Source organism: Lepus europaeus, chromosome 17 (assembly GCF_033115175.1).
Source record: "Lepus europaeus isolate LE1 chromosome 17, mLepTim1.pri, whole genome shotgun sequence".
NCBI classification, from domain to species: domain Eukaryota; kingdom Metazoa; phylum Chordata; class Mammalia; order Lagomorpha; family Leporidae; genus Lepus; species Lepus europaeus.
Genome location: NC_084843.1, coordinates 48,011,037 through 48,029,125, shown reverse-complemented (window position 1 = coordinate 48,029,125; position 18,089 = coordinate 48,011,037).

Below are 18,089 nucleotides of genomic sequence, written 5' to 3'. Positions count from 1 at the left end.
GCGTTGTATTCCAACCTGTACTGCTTAGTTTAACCCTCATTAGAGAAAATTCTGATTTCTCTACCTCTATTCTTGTTCTTCTTTACTTTATTCAGGACATTACTGCTGGATTGAGCTCCCTAACATTCAGAACCAGGCACATGTTTTCATCCAGCTTGGAGTCTTCCAGTAATTCTCAACTTCCTCCTGGATGAAGCTGTCACTCCTTAGCAGGCTTACGTGACTGTCAGAAACCTAGTGGATCCTGTCTACCTTGCAAGGGTGGGGAGGCTTTTTTTCTGCAAAGGGCCACTTGGATTTTTATAATATCATTCGTGGGCCACACAGAATTAGCAACTTAAAAATTAGCCTGTTGGGGTCAGCGTTGTGTTGTAGTGGGTTAAGCCCCCTCCTGTAGCACAAGATTGAGTCCCAGCTGTTCCACTTCCCATCCAACTACCTGCTAATGCACCTGGGAATTCTGTGGAAGATGACCCAAATACCGATGTGGGAGGCCAGGAAGAAGTTCCTGGCTCCTGGCTTTGGCCTGGCCCAGCTCTGGCCATTGCAGCCACTTGGGGAGTGAACTTGCAGATGAAAGATCTCTCTCTCTCTCTCTCTCTCTCTCGCTTGCAGCCACTTGGGGAGTGAACTTGCAGATGAAAGGTCTCTCTCTCTCTCTCTCTCTCTCTCTCTCTCTCTCTCTCTCTCCCCCTTCCCACCATCCCCCTTCTCTGGAACTCTGGTTTTCAAATAAATAAAATAAATCTTTAAAAATTAACCTGCTATAGATTTATTGAATTTTGAGTTCCCTCTGTGGTTAGTTGCCTTGGCAGGACTAGACCAGTTGATTTCACAGGTCTTCTATGGCCCGTGAACCAGATGCTCCCCACCCATGCTACACAGTTGTCTCCTTCTCCTCTCTTACTCATAACCCATCCTTTAGCCACCACAAGAATTTCAAAGGCTGGACTGTATCATGCTTCCATTCTTCCGCACTTGATTTTTCTCTTCTTCTAGAGTCTTTCCGTGTTTTTTTTTTTTTTTTTAAGTTTTATTTATTTATTTGAAGTGCAGAGTTACAGAGAGCTAGAGGCAGTGATAGAGGTCTTCCATCCACTGGTTCATTCCCCAGTTGTCCACAATGGCTGGAGCTGGGCCGATCCCAAGGCAGGAACCAGGAGTTCTTCTGGATCCCCCTTGGGGGTGCAGGTCCCAAGCACTTGGGCCATCTTCTGTTTTTCAGGGCATAGTAGAGAGCTGGGTTGGAAGTGGAGCAGTCAGGACTTGAAACAGTGCCCACATGGGATGCCAGCACTGCTGGCAGTGGCTTTACCCTTATGCCACATCACTGGCCTTTCCATGTTTGTTTTCAAAAGTAGATGAACTTCTATTATCCTTCAATATGAGATTTGTAGGAATACATCTGACCTTGCTGAGAAGAGTATATCACTTTTAATTATGCTCCTCTGTATCTACCTAGCATTAGTTACATATTCTATTGGAAGAGTGAATGTGTCACTTTTGATTGTTTGGATCTCTCTCTGCTAATCTGCAAGTACTTTGTATACGCATTGTGTGATAGGTACAATGATGAATCATCACAGCTTCTAACAGTTCACAGTTTAGAGGGTAATAGGCCTGCACGCAAAAAGTTGGAACACAAGAGTTTTTTTAATTAGATCTGTGTAAAATGTATGATGTGTTATTAAATATAATATCAAACATCTATTTGGAAGCTGGGAAGGTTTTACAGGTGTTGTGAAGTTTGAATTGGTTTTAAGGATGAAATAGAATAAGTCAGGCAGGAAAACGGGTGAGGGGACAAGAAGTTCCAATAGGAAAGTGTATTGAATGTGAAACTTCAAGGAGCTAGCCCAGCACATACAGGCAACTACTAATAGTTCTGTATGGCTAGAGTGTAGCATGCTTTCAGAGAATAGGAAAAATTGAATTTAAAAAAATGTAGAGGCAATATTAATAAAACTCTCATTGCCTGTTACAAGTTAGAATAAAATTTTCTAAATAAGAAGAAATCATTTAAGTCATATGGCAAATGTTTGAAAACATCGAACAAAAGACTACTCTGGTAGTCTAAGATGGGTATGTATTGGTCTCTTTTTCACTATGTTAACTAAAATGCTTGAGAGGAGCTTTTTGGTGAAGGAAAGATTTATTGTAGTTTACAATTTGGAGTTAAAATTCAGGATTGGGCATTTCCAGTGTCTAGTGTCTGATGAAAGCTGGTCACAGTGGGTATGGAGGAATGATGACAGGGTGAGCCAGGAAACAGAGAACAAGTAGGTGGGACCTCAACTCAAATAATCAATCCACTTGTGAGAACCACTCTCTGAGTGTGTGCCCCAAATGCCCTAAAGACTTCCCACTGGCTCCACCTCCTAGCTGCCATAATTATGTAAAGTCTCCAGACTTAATCCATCAGCCGTTAATAAACACTCAACATCAGAGTGTAAAGATCTGCATGAGTTTTGGGGAGACATGTCTTACTCAACCTACAACAGGCCAATATGATCCTAAATGAGGCAGGTGAAATGAAGAAGGAATTAGAACTAGTGAAATATCAGTTGTGATATATATTGAATATAGGTGTTGAATAAAGCGGTCTATCTAGAAAGAATTCCATTTTTTCTTATTTGAATGACAAAGTAGTTACAAGTATTAAGATGGTGAATTCAAAGCAATTTTTGTACATAGGTTATTACTAGTATGAGTTTGGAATATTATACACATGATGACTAAGAAACTTTTAGCTAGATATGTACAATAATGAGTAAGAGGTAACAGGCTAGAACAAGGAAAGTGGGGCTGAAGTTTTTTGATTGCCATTCATCAAAATATAATGATGATTGTAGGATGAGAGAGCCTACCTAGCTCATGAGAAAAAAATACAAGTCAAGGGGAGAATTGTAAGAAACAATATTTAAGAGATGATAGAAAGAAAATGTTTAAGAAAGGCTGCAATCAAGCTATAAGAAAACTAAAAAGTATTAAGAGGGAGTCACAGAATGAGAAAATTTAAAATATAGGTTAATAATCATTGGTATTAAATTCTATAGAAAGGAAGTATGATAGTAAATAAAAAGACCCACTGGAGCTGATAGCAAAGATGCTACTGATTTTCTTGGTTAAGACAGGACCAGTGGAATGAAATGAACAGAAAGCCAATTACAGCATTTAGGAGGAATAAGATGGAAGAGTTGGAAATCTGAATGTAGATCAAGAATTTTCAAGTAGGTTAACAAATGAGAGAGACTGATCATGAACTTGAAGAAACTTCACAGTTGAGGGATGTGGTTTTGTTTGTTGCCTTTAAGATGGGGAAAATATGTTTATACTGGTGATGTAAGTGAGGGAGATTGTAGGAAGGATTAATTTTAAAAAAGGAGCTTATTTTGGGGCTGGAACTGTGGCACACGGGTTGATCTTCCACCTGCGGTGCTGGCATCCCATGTGGGCACCGGTTCTAGTCCCGGCTGTTCCTCTTCCTTGCTGGCTCTCTGCTAAGGCCTGGGAAAGCAGTAGAAGATGGCCCAAGTGCTTGGGCCCCTGTACCTGCATGGGAGGCCTGGAGGAGGCTTCTGGCTCCTGGCTTCGGATTGGCCCAGTTCTAGTCATTACACTTATTTGGGGAGTGACCCAGTAAATGGAAGACCTTACTCTCTGCCTCTCCCTCTCAGTCTATAACCCTACCTCTCAAGTAAATAAATAAAGTCTTAAAAAAAAGAAGGGGCTTTTAAAAATTGATCTATAGTGTATAAATAAACCATTTTCTTTTCATCCCACTTCTTTCTTTATCCCCCTTTCATTTCTTTTTGTCTTCCTCTATTGATGCTAACTCTGGTATTTAAATTCTACACCGGTCTATTGATGAATCTATTAGTCAGAACCTTTCCTATTCCATTGCCTACTATTTTATGAATATTTTAAGATTTTTGTGGTTCTTTTAACAAGGTTTTTCTGCTTAAGTGGCATTATTGGTAAATCAGTTTGTTGGCTATTGATAATACAGGTTTTTTATTCAAGTAACATTTCTGTAGCTTATTAGATATCACTGATGCTTGAATAAAACAGCATTTTCTAAGAAGAAACTCAGGGTCTAGACATGTGAAGTTACAGTGGATATGTTTCCCTAGTGTTTTGATACTATTTAGGTAACTCTTATCAAGAGAGAAGACACATTGCAAAGCAAATACTATTTTCTGCCTCAATTGCACACATCAGGAAAGGATCAAAGATTCACCTTCAAGTAACATGAATCAGAAATCTCAAGATCCTAAATTGTAATAATTAAACAATTATGTTGATTTTCCTTGCAATTTCAGGTTTTCTTTTTTGGAAGAATATGGGAGTCTTCAAGCTATGAAACACTTAAACAATGAGGGGAAAATTCAAAACTGCAAGTGAAAGCCCAATTTGTGAATGTGTCAGAAAGTGTTCAGAAAATAATGCTTTTAACATAACCTTGTCTCTGAGATTGCCTGCTCCTGATGCAGATGGAAATCAAATAGCAGCTTTGTCTCTCTAGGTCATCATGTCACATAGTGAGTACACTAAATACCTTTACTTTTCTGTAGCAACAAAGGAATTGAAGTACACATTCTTAGTGTCAGATTGGACAACCAATCACTGTCAAAGCCATTACCACTATATGACCCCTAAGAAAACAAGATGCTCATATGCAATCCAATTTCAGCTACAAAGTGTGTCTCCTGGCTGTAGGTTGTCTATTGGATGAGGGTGTAAGACATTGTACATTAGCTGGAGGTAGATACCTCCAGGAGGTATATACTTCCTGTAGCACAGGTCCATGAAAATCATGTTTTTGGTGGAAAAGTGTTCTTGTAAAATATGACTTTAAATATATTTGCTTTTATTTCTAAGAAACACAGTAAAAGGACTTCATATTTATGATCCTGGAAGACTTGGTAAAATCTGAGTTTAGACCACAGGCTCTGATTTCATGCAGACCTACCTTCTAACATGGACTTTGTTCCTTATTCACTGTGTGACCCAAAGCAAGTAACCCAATTTTTCAGTGCTGTAGTTTTCTTATTGCTCTTGTTTGAACTTGATTGGGCCCCCGAACTCATGCAGAAGTTTTGTTCCAGGAATCTTGTGTTAATGGTACTAAGAGGGTGGAAACTTGATTCACTTATGGTGTTTAGTGGTGGGGCCTTTAAAAAGTGATTAGATTGCATTAGGTCATTGGGGCACAGCTCCCATGATTGAATGCTGGTGACTTTATAAGCAGAGGGACAGAGTCTAGAAACTAGAGATACACTCCATGTCTTTTGCTATGTGATACTCTTCTATTTCAGGACTCTTTCAGCAAAAACAGCATCACCAGGGATTGAACCACTGATCCCTGCCTGATCATGAACTGTAAACCTCCACTATCATTGCCAGAATAATCCTCCTTTCTTTATGTTAGATTGTCTCAGGTGTTTCGTTACAGTGATGAAATGCAAATACACTTACCTACAAATAAGACTACAATACTTATCTCATAGAGCTATAATCAGGATTTTTTACTTAACTTGTGCTAAACTCCCATTATTATTCCTGAGTGTTTTTTGATTTATCCTAATTTATTCAGAGATATAACTGAGAGAGGAAAAGGAAGTTTGGTTTTGCCCAAAGGCAGGATAGTGGAGTAAAAACAATTGCTAAAGAAGGTGACATGCAAGCCACATACAAACCAAAAAGACTTTCATATATTAACTTTTGCCTCTGTTCTTCCATTAACCTAATTCTATATATAATAAATTAGGAAGTATGCTCACTTAACACCATTAATTAAATCTCTGTTGTGAGACACTGAATAGTATGAGGGACTAACTTGACTGGTTCCAGTGTTTGATTTGGGGAAGACAAACATGGGACAGTATGGCTGGTTAGGAGAGTGTTCTTTGAACATCTTTTCCCATTAGATGTGTCTAGTAGATGATATAGTCATTGTGATACCTCTAATCAAATTTAAAATATCATATATAAATATCATACTTGGCCTTGGGTCATGGTGCAGAGTTACACTGCTACTTGTGACACAGGCATCCCATATTGGAGTGCTGGTTCAAGTCTTGGCTACTCTGCTTCCAATCCAGCTTAACATGTCACGCCCCTCTCCTTCTCCTCTTAGGGAGAAATGAGAGACTGTGCTCTTTTTCTTTTTTATTTATTTGAGAGGCAGAAGGGTAAGACACATATACACACACACACACAGAGTAAGAGAGAGACAGACAGACGGACAGACAGAGATACTCTGTTGGTTCATTCCTCAAATACCCTCAACAGGTGAGGCTGGGCCAGACAGAATGGAGGTCTCCCACTTGGTGGCAGGAACACAGCCACTCAACCATCACTTACTGCTTCCCAGGGAAATCAGGAGCAGAGACTAAACTTCAACCCAGGTACTCCAGTTTGGGATGCAGACATTCTAAGTTGTATCTTAATCAATAGTCCAAACACCCACCCTAGAGAGGAATGCTCTTGACACCAGAAACATCATACAAATATATTCTGGGTAGAAATCTTTTTTCTACTTTGACTTCTGATACATTGCTACGACTTTGTTGATAGCACAATGGTAAACCCCAAGTCCTTACCTTCTATCCCCCATCTTGAAACGTTGAATTTATAAAAGTCCAATGTACCAAAATCCAGTTTATCAATTGGACAGTACTGTGTGACTTGTGGCTAAATTTTCGTATTTCTTTAAATACACACCGAATTTAGAGTATTATACTGGATTGTTTGATTTCTAAAACATTGAAGATCTCTATAAGGCTTAGTTTTCTGGCTTTGATTTCATCTTACTATAATAACTTTTTAGAGTTTGTTGCATTTCTTTTTCCATCATCTTCCTGCAGCCAAATTTGGTGGGATATGGGGCAGAGAGAGGGAGAATCTTATATTTTGGGAAAAGCATCAAGAGGAGAATTCAGGCTGGCGCCGTGGCTCAATAGGCTAATCCTCCACCTGCGTTGCTGGCACACCAGGTTCTGGTCCCGGTCGGGGCGCCAGATTCTGTCCTGGCTGCCCCTCTTCCAGTCCAGCTCTCTGCTGTGGCCTGGGAGGGCAGTGGAGGATGGCCCAAGTCCTTGGGCCCTGCACCCGCATGGGAGACCAGGAGAAGCACCTGGCTCCTAGCTTCGAATCAGCACGGTGCGCCAGCTGCAGCGGCCATTGGGGGGTGAACCAATGGAAAAGAAAGACCTTTCTCTCTCTCTCTCTCTCTCTCACTGTCCACTCTGCCTGTTAAAAAAAAAAAAAAAAGAGGAGAATTCATTCCAGAAACTGGACAGTTGATAAAGTAGGTATTGTCTGAATTAACATTTGGTAAATTAGCTCTTGTGAGCTGGCTTGCTGTCTGCTACTTCATGAACTAACCATAAAAGATTGAAAACTGCTTTTGATAAGACAGTTATTTTTCCCCAAATAAGAAAAAATTTCTTAGCAAGTATAATAAAATCCTCAAGCTGGGGAGAAGCTCAAAACAGCAGAGGACACCCACAATGCCTGTGGTTATTTACAGCTAGAGAAAGCTGCATTAACATGACAAATTCTTCTCCTGTTAGATTAAAACATATAGAGCCACAAGCATAAGAAACCATTATTATGTGTACCTTAGAGATGATTTAAAGTGCCTTGTGCTTGGATTATAAAAGGATTCTAGAGAGTAGCAGCAGAAATCCCAGCAAGAGTGAGCATGGATGATTTTGGAAGTACTGAAAAGCAGGCTCTTTTCTATTAAAAGGAGGTTTTTTTTTTTTTTTTCTGCTTTCAAAAGAAAACTTTGTTGAAGAAGTGACGGTGCTGTTATCCAACAATATCAGTGCTGCTCAAATGCAGCAACTGTTGCTAGGAGCAAGAGAATGGTACAGACCTAACTGGTAAGAGTTTGGACTGTGGTAACAACTATGAAAGGAAGTCCTGCTTTTGAAAAGGCACACTACCTGTTATGAAGTGAGAGAATACAATGATGCAAACATAACAATATTCTACTTCTTCTTTCCTACCAGCAAATCACTAGCATGCAGGTTAAACCATATATCTATATCTATATCTATATCTATATCTATATCTATATCTATATCTATATTTAATTTTAGAAATTTAGGCTGATTTCCACCTTGGTATGTTACATCTATTTCACCAGACAATGAGACGGTGGAAGTAAAAGAGAATTTAAACCCACAATATTCTATTTCACCAGACAATGAGACAGTGGAAGTAAAAGAGAATTTAAACCCACAATATTCAGTTTACCAATTATTAATATTGATGCTGTGATTGAGAGTTGATTCTACTTTTAAATTATTGTGAAATTATTGATTGATTGAATATGACTTAAGAAAATAAATGATTTTGTTTTATAAAAATATACATGTAGTTCTTCATTTATGTCTCTGATGTCCATTCCAAGAGTAAAAAGCAGAAACATAATTAAGAGATTAGTACAAACAAACTTTTACGAGGAGGCAAATAAATTGGATAGAGTCAAGGATTAGGCTCAGCATAGGAGTTTTTAAAATTCTAGGGAGGAGCCAAGATGGCAGAATAGGGAGGGAGCTTACTGCTAGTCCAGGAGAAGACAGATTGATAACAGTGAAGATAGTGTAGTCTCAGGGAAGAATTAGGGGAAAAAATGGCAGAGGAAACTCTTCTGTAATTAGAGGGACTTGGTGGACCTACGTGGAGGGCATGCGCACCCACAGCTTGGGACCCCAGCTGCTGAGAGGCTCTGCACCAGCATGGAGGGAGAGGTGAGACAAAAAACCGTAGTAGTCCGAGACATTGGCAGAAAAGCAGCAGGAAGAGTCTAGAGGAAATGAGGCTTGAAGCCCATGGGTGAAAGTGCACCAGCCTAACTAGAGGAGAGAAAAAAAGTGAAGGGGATGGTACCGTCACAATTCTCCCTCTCCACACACCTTACAAAGACGAGCGAGACAATAGAGCAGGCACCATTTTGAACATACGTAGCAGCTGCACAAGCTCAGGGCTGCGCCTGCCCTCACCCAAACAGAAAAACTTGACTCTGGTTGGGAGTAATAACAGGAGACTAAGACTAGTGAATGTGTGGAGCTTATGAACCAGGACTGTGAATAAAATAAATAAATAATAAAAAAACTGAGGGTATATGGGAGAACTCACAGTGTAGCTGATACATGAGTAGTCTTGGTGGGAGATGCCACAAACTCTGTGACCTTGGCTACCTGGTGAGAAACATTGCAGGGGAGTCTGAGCTTACACTGAGGATTGCACAGATCCTTTGTGTGGTCCTTGGGACAGAGCAGAAGAATATTAACTAGAGGACAGAAAACAAACAAAAGGGATAGTACAGATACTTTTCTTTTTCTCCACACACCATACAAAGGCGTGCAAGACAATAGAGCAGGTGCCACTTTGGATATATGTAACAGATGCTCCAGTTTGGGGCTGTGCCCACTCTCAGCCAAACAGAAAAACTTGACTCTGGTTGGGAGTAATAACAGGAGACTAAGACCTAGTGAATGTGTGGAGGTTATGAACTGGGACTGTGAATGAATGAATAAATAAATAAATAAATTATAGGGTGTGTGGGAGAACTCAAGATATAGCTGAGATGTGAGTAGTCTCATTGGGAGATGCCACAAACTTGGGTGGCTTTGGCTACTTGGTGAGAGACATTGCAGGGGAATCTGAGCTTACAGTGAGGACTGCACAAATCCTTTATATGGTCCTTGGGACAGAGCAGACGAATATTATACCCACTGGGACTAGCGCTCAGACACTGATTGCCATCAAGCAGTAGAGCTCAGCTGAGTGGAATTACTTCCTTTCTAACAGAAAAAGAGAGAGAGAGAGAGAGAGAGAGAGAGAGAGAGAGAGAATTTACCATGCCAAACCTGGGTGTATCACCTTTGGCACACTCTGAACCCTGAAGAACTGAACAGAGCTCTCTGGCCACACACACCACAAGCCTCTAGAGATTGACGAAAAGCAGGCAGTCCACTTAATCTAGAATCATAGTATAATGAGAAAAGCCACTACAGTGAGAAAAAAAGAAGAAACCAAAAATATCTACATAATGCCAAACAGCAATGCAGAAACTGAGGAAACAAGAACAAAGAAGAAATCATGACACTCCCAAATGAACATGACACTTCAATACAAGATTATGAAGTTGATGAGATAGAATAAATGCAAGATACGGATTTCAAAAAAAATATGGTAAGAACGTTTAGAAGTTATCAAAAACAAATGCATGAACTACAGAAATCCATATAGGACAGGACAGAAAATCTCTCTCTTGAAATGAAATCTTAAGGAGGAATCAAAATGAAATGAGAAATTTAGTAGAACATGAAATTAAGATATTGAAGAGAAACCAAAATGAAATGAAGAATTCAATAGAACAAATGAAAAGCACATTTGAGAGCCTTAAAAACAGAATCAGTGAGGCAGTAGAGAGAATATCAGACTTAGAAGACAGAGCACAACAAAGTATACAGTCAAATGAAAGAAAAGAAGAGGAAATTAGAAATCTAAAAAATATTGTTGGAAATCTACAGGATACTATTAAAAAACCCAATATTCAGGCTCTAGGAGTCCCTGAAGGCATGGAGAAAGAGGAAGGACTAGAAGGTCTTTTTAGAGAGATACTAGCAGAAAACTTTCCGGGTTTGGAGAAGCAAGAGACATTCAAATACAGGAAGCATATAGAGCCCCCAATAAACATGACCAAAAGAGATCCTCACCATGACACATTGTAATCAAACTCACCACAGTGAAACATAAGAAAAGATTCTAAAATGCAAGAGAGAAATGTCAGATTACTCTCAGAGGATCTCCAATTAGACTCACAGCAGACTTCTCATCAGAAACCCTACAGGCTAGAAGGGAATGGCGAGATATAACACAAGTACTAAGAAAAAAAACTGCCATCCCAGAATATTATATCCTGCAAAGTTCTCATTTGTGAATGAAGGTGAAATAAAGACATATCATAGCAAAAAGAAAATGAAAAAATTTGTCACAACTCGTCCAGAGCTGTAAAAGATGCTTAAAGATGTGTTACACACAGAAACACAGAAACATGGCCATCAGTACGAAAGAAGGTAAAGGAAGAAAATCTCCCAGTTAAAGATCACAGGAAGTTCAATGCATATATTGGAAATATCTTTGGGAAAATGGCAGGGCAAAGTCACTACTTATCAATAGTCACATTGAATGTGAATGGCCTCAACTCTCCAGTTAAAAGACACAGACTGGATGAATGGATTAAAAACAAAACCCATCTATTTGCTGCTTACAAGAAACACATCTTTCCAACAAAGATGCATGCAGACTGAAAGTGAAAGGTTGGAAAAAGATATTCCATGCCAACAGAAACCAAAAAAGAGCTGGCATAACCATCTTAATATCAGACAAAATAATCTTTACCACAAAAACTGTTAAGAGACAATGAGGGGCACTATATAATGATTAAGGGATCAATTCAACAGGAAGAAGTAACTATTATAAACATATATGCATCTAATTACAGGGCACTGGTTTATTTAAAAGATATGTTAAGTAATTTAAAAGGGAGACTTAGACTCCAATACAATAGTATAGGGAGACTTCAGTACTCTACTTTCAGCAATAGACAGATCAGCAAGACAGAAGATCAACAAGTAAAGAGCAGATTTAATCGACACTATAGCTGAAATGGATCTAGTAGATATGTACAGAACTTTTCATACTACATTTAAGAATACACATTCTTCTCAGCAGTACATGGAACTTATTCTAAGATTGACCACATACTAGGCCATAAAGCAAGTCTCAACAAATTCAAAAGAATCAAAATCATGAAGCATATTCTCAGACCACCATGGAGTGAAGATGGAAATTAGCAACTCAGGAATCCCTAGAGCATATGCAAACACATGGAGACTGAACAACATGCTCCCGAATGAACAATGGGTCATAGAAGAAATTAAAAGAGAAATCAAAAATTTTCTGGAAGTAAATAAGGATAACAACACAACATATCAAAAGTTAAGGATAGAGCAAAAGCAGAGTTAAGAGGAAAGTTTATAGCAATAGGTGCCTACATCAAGAAATTGGAAAGGCACCAAATAAATGAGCTATAAATGCATCTCAAGGATCTAGAAAAACTGCAGGAAACCAGACCACAACGAGTAGGAAAAGAGAAATAATTAAAATTAGAGAGGAAATCAACCAAAATGAATAAAAAATTACAAAAGATCAGCCAAACAAAGAGCTGGTTTTTTGAAAAAATAGAAAAAATTGACACCCCATTGGCCCAACTCACTAAAAAAAGAAGAGAAAAGACCCAAATCAATAATATCAGAGATGAAAAAGGAAACGTAACAACAGACACCACAGAAATAAAAAGAATCATCAGAAATTACTACAAGGACTTGTATGCCAGCAAACAGGGAAATCTATCAGAAATGGATAGATTCCTGGACACATGCAACCTACCTAAATTGAACCAGGAAGACATAAAAAACCTAAACAGACCCATAACTGAGACAGAAATTGAAAAAGTAATAAAGGTGCTCCCAACAAAGAAAAGCCCAGTACCAGATGGATTCACTGCTGAATTCTACCAGACATTTAAAGAAGAACTAACTCCAATTCTTCACAAACTATTTGGATCAGTTGAAGAAGAGGGAATCCTCCTAAATTCTTTCAGTGAAGTCAGCAGCACCTTAATCCCTAAGCCAGAAAAAGATGCAGCATTGAAAGAAAATTACAGACCAATATCCCTGATGAACATAGATGCAAAAATCCTCAATAAAATTCTGGCCAATAGAATGCAACAATGCATCAGAAAGACCATCCACCCAGACAAAGTGGGATTTATCCCTGGTATTCAGGGATGGTTCAACATTTGCAAATCAGTCAATGTGATACACCACATTAACAAACTGCAGAAGAAAAAAACATAATTATCTCAATAGATGCAGAGAAAGCATTTGATAAAATACAGCACCCTTTCATGATGAAAACTCTAAGTAAACTGGGTATAGAAGGAACATTCCTCAATACAATCAAAGCAATTTATCGAAAACCCACGGCCAGCATCCTGTTGAATGGGGAAAAGTTGGAAGCATTTCCACTGAGATCTGGGATGCCCAGACAGGGATGCCCACTCTCACCACTGCTATTCAATATAGTTCTGGAAGTTTTAACCAGAGCCATCAGGCAAGAAAAAGAAATTAAAGGGATACAAATTGGGAAGGAAGAACTCAAACTATCCCTCTTTGCAGATAATATGATTCTTTATTTATGTGATCTGAAGAACTCTACTTAGAGATATTGAAACTCATAGAAGAGTTTGGCAAAGTAGCAGGATATAAAATCAATGCACCAAAACCAACTGCATTTGTATATACAGGTAATGCAATGACTGAGAAAGAACTTCTAAGATAAATCTCATTCACAACAGCCACAAAAACAGTCAAATACCTTAGAACAAACTTAACCAACGACGTCAAAGATCTCTACATTGAGAATTACAAAACCTTAAAGAAAGAAAGAAATAGAAGAGGATACCAAACAATGGAAAAATCTTCCATGCTCATGGATTGGAAGAATCAATATCATCAAAATGTCCGTTCTCCCAAAAGCAGTTTACAGATTCAGTGCAATACCAATCAAAATACCAAAGACATTCTTCTCAGGTCTGGAAATATTCATGCTGAAATTCATGTGGAGGCACAGGAGACCTCGAATAGCTAAAGCAATCTTGCAAAACAAAAACAAAGCCGGAGGCATCACAATACCAGATTTCAGGACATACTACAGGGCGGTTAATATCAAAACAGCATGGTACTGGTACAGAAACAGATGGATAGACCAATGGAACAGAATAGAAACACCAAAAATCAATCCAAACAACTACAGCCAACTCATATTTGATCAAGGATCCAAAACCAATTCCTGGATTAAGGACAGTCTCTTCACCAAATGGTGCTGGGAAAACTGGATTTCCAAGTGTAGAAGCATGAAGCAAGACCCCTACCTTACACCTTACACAAAAATCCACATAACATTAATTAAAGATCTAAATCTACAAACCGACACCATCAAATTATTAGAGAACATCGGAGAAACTCTGCAAGATACAGGTACAGGCAAATACTTCTTGTAAAAGGCCCCAGAGGTATAGGCAGTGAAATCCAAAATTAACATTTGGGATTACATCAATTTGAGAAGTTTCTGTACTGCAAAAGAAACAGTTAGGAAAGTAAGAGGCAACCAACAGGATGAGGAAAAATATTTCCAAATTATTTCAGGCATGGAAAGCCAAGACACTCTGGCAAAAAAAGAATGACCTAAATGAAAGATCTCTGTGAGTGAGATCCCAGCAGAAGGAATGGGCCATCAAAGAAGGAAGTACCTTTCTCTGAAGGGAGGAGAGAATTTCCACATTGACTATGACCTTGTCTAAATAAGATTGGAGTTGGTGAACTCAAGAGTCTTACATAGCCTTGGCAGCTCATTACAAGAACCTTGGGTGATTACTGATGCCATAAATAAGAGTGTCAGTTGTTAAGTCAACAACAGGAGTCACTGTGCACTTACTCCCCATGTAGGATCTCTTTCCTTATTGTGTTACATTATGTGAATTAGTGGTATAACTAGTACTCAAACAGTGCTTTATACTTTGTGTTTCTGTGTGGGTGCAAACTGTTGAAATCTTAGTATATACTAAATTGATCTTCTGTATATAAAGATATGAAAATGAATCTTGATGAAGAATGGGATGGGAGATGGGATGGTTGCAGGTGGGAGGGTGGTTATGGGGGTGGGGAAAAGCCGCTATAATCCAAAAGTTGTACTTTGGAAATTTATATTCATTAAATAAAAGTTAAAAAAATAAAATTATAGGCCGGCGCCGCGGCTCACTAGGCTAATCCTCCGCCTTGAGGCGCCAGCACACCAGGTTCTAGTCCCGGTTGCCCCTCTTCCAGGCCAGCTCTCTGCTGTGGCCAAGGAGTGCAGTGGAGGATGGCCCAAGTCCTTGGGCCCTGCACCCCATGGGAGACCAGGAGAAGCACCTGGCTCCTGCCATCGGATCAGCGCGGTGCGCCGGCCACAGCGCGCCTACTGAGGCGGCCATTGGAGGGTGAACCAACGGCAAAGGAAGACCTTTCTCTCTGTCTCTCTCTCACTGTCCACTCTGCCTGTCAAAAAATAAAAATAAAAAAAAATAAAATTATAAAAAAAATCTAGTTATAAATTCTTCATGTTCCCTGGCTTAGCGTGGTCTAAGTAGATAGCAAAGTCTTGTATAAGCATAGGAAAATATAGAATTGTGTGTAAAACACAGTTCAAAATGAAAGTTTGCCGGAAAAATTGCAGAAAGTAAGGAATTCCAACTCACATGAAAAACATCATGAGGGATCCTTAGGAATTCAACTAGGGTGGGCATTTAGTGCTGCAGTAGTAAGACAGTTAAGTTACCTCTTGAGACATAGATGTATCACAGCGCCCGATTTGAGTTGCAGCTCCATTTCCAGTTCCAGCTTCTTGCTAACGCACATCCCGGGAAACAGCAGATGATGACTCAAGTACCTGGTCCCTGCCATTCACCTTGGAGACTCAGATTGAGTTTCAGTTTCCTAGTTTCAGCCTACTCTAGCCCTGGCTAGAGTGAACAGATACAAAATCTCTGTCTGTCCCTCTTTGTCTCGGTGTGTGTCTGTCTCTGTGCCTTGCAAACAAAAGAAAATAAATAAATAAATTAAGCAACCAGTTCATTTTGAGCATAAAAGAACTCATTGCTTTTACTTAATGACAATGTAAATATATGTCTAGAGCTACAATTTTTCTTCCTTCTTGTAAGAACAATAGAACCACATTTTATTATCAGAGTGAAAGTAGCACTGAGAGTTCTTCCTTAGTTTGGGATATTGGCTGTCTCTGTAGAGTTCTCACATTTGTGTTCATTGATTCCCCAGTTGATCTTGAGGTGGTTTGCATAGATATGCTGGCTACATATACTTCTGTCAGCTCCTTGAGCATAATTCTACATCAGTCTTGAGTCTGAGGATTTAAGAAGGATTTAACTTGTTTTGTTTAATTTCTTTTTTGTAAAGATTTTATTTATTTAACAGATAAAGTTATACAGAGTGAGAGGGAGAGGCAGAGAGAAAGATCTTCCATCCACTAGGTCACTCCCCAGATGGCCACAACAGCCAGAGCTGGGCCAATCTGAAGCCAGGAGCCAGGAGCCAGGAGCTTCTTTCTGGGTCTCCCACACAGGTGCAGGAGCCCAAGCACTTGGGCCATCTTCTACTGCTTTCCCCAGGCCATAGCAGAGAGCTGGATCAGAAGAGAAGCAGTCAGGACTAAAACCGGTGCCCATATAGGATGCAGGTGTAGGATTATCTTATTGTACCACAGCACTGGCCCCTGTTTTGTTTAATTTCAACTTGCATCTTGAAAGAGAATTTCTTCCTAAACATATATGTCTGCATTTTATTTTCCTCCTACTGAATTGTTTTGTTGTTATTAATGGATTCCAAGGACTTTTCTCCTCATCTTTTTCATTTCTATTACTTTTTTCTACAACTTGTACATTCTCTTACATGTTTTATATTCACTCTGTATCCAGCATTTTAAATTTAATGGTATATTTATTATCTGCTTATTTCTCCTGTCTCCTAAAGAGTGTCTCCTGAAGAGTTATGGATGTGGTCATAAAATCCAGTAAAGATACATTTGTCAACTTTATTTATTTTCCAAATTCTGTCCCTGTTAAATTCATAAAAAAAAACTCAGATTTCTGCAGATATTTGACTACTGTAGTGGAAATAATAAGAAGTGCAAGTCATTCAGGCACAAATATTGAAAAGAGCCCCGTGAGAAAGTCTCTGTCACTTACACTAAATTGTTCTTTCTCAAAGGATGAGACAATTGCTGAAGTAGGAAAATTAATCATAAAGCATGTTAAATCATCAACAGGCATGGTAAAAGATTTTATGATTCATACTAATTAGTTTGATGAACTAGAAGGTATAACTAAGTAGATTTGTGAGAACTCACAACTGAGTAAGTTTATTTTCTTTTATTTTCAGATTCAACAGTCAAAAATTCCTTGATTTATTTGGTCATTTCTATAAAATGTGTTTTTAGGAGTGTTTGGCATAGTAGTTATGATGTCGCTTGGGATGCTCGCATCCTCTCTCTAGAGGGCCTTGAATCCTGACTCTACTTCCAATTTCAGCTTCCTGACAATGTGCACACCTGGAGGCAGCAGGGGATGCCTACAAACTTGAATCCCTGCCACCCTTGTGGAGAGTCAGGTTTGGGTTCCTGGCTCATAAGCTTGGCCCAGCCCTGCATGTTGTGGGTATTTGGAGAGTGAACCAGCAATTAGAAGATCTTCTATGTTTCTCTGTCCTTCTGTAAACCTGCATTTTTAATTTATGGACTTTTAACACAATAAGGTGGTTTAAAAATGCTTATTTTTTCATACTTGAAAGGCAGACTAACTCACACCCCCCCCCCCACAGAGACAGAGAGAGAGAGAGAGAGAGAGAGAGAGAGAAGTAGAGAGAGAGAGAGAGTGTGTGTGTGTGTGTGTGTGTGTGTTATCTTCCTTCCTCTGATCACTCTGCAAATGTCACAACAGCTAGAGCTGGGCCAGACTGACACCAGGAGCCAGGACCTCCATCCAGGTCTCCCACATTGGGAACAGGGGTTCAAGCAATTGTTTGATAATCTGCTACCTCCCAAGATGCATTAGCAAGAAGGTGGATAAGAAGTAGAACACCTGGAATTTGAATCAGCACTCTGATGTGGGTTGCAGGTATCCCAAGCTGTGACGTCAGCCATCATGCCACAATGCCTAGCCTACTCCTATTGATGATTAGGATTGGGAACCTTTGATTTTGGCATGATTAAAATGTTTAGTTATATGATAACAATCTATAGATAAGGTCAAGTTGCAAATTAGAGTTCTCTGCCTGTTACTAAAATATTTCCAGGGGGCTTTGCAAACGTATAAGAGGGAGCCTACTAATAATTTATTTTTTTAAAGTAAGAATTCATTTATTTGACAGGTATAGTGACAGAGGTAGAAG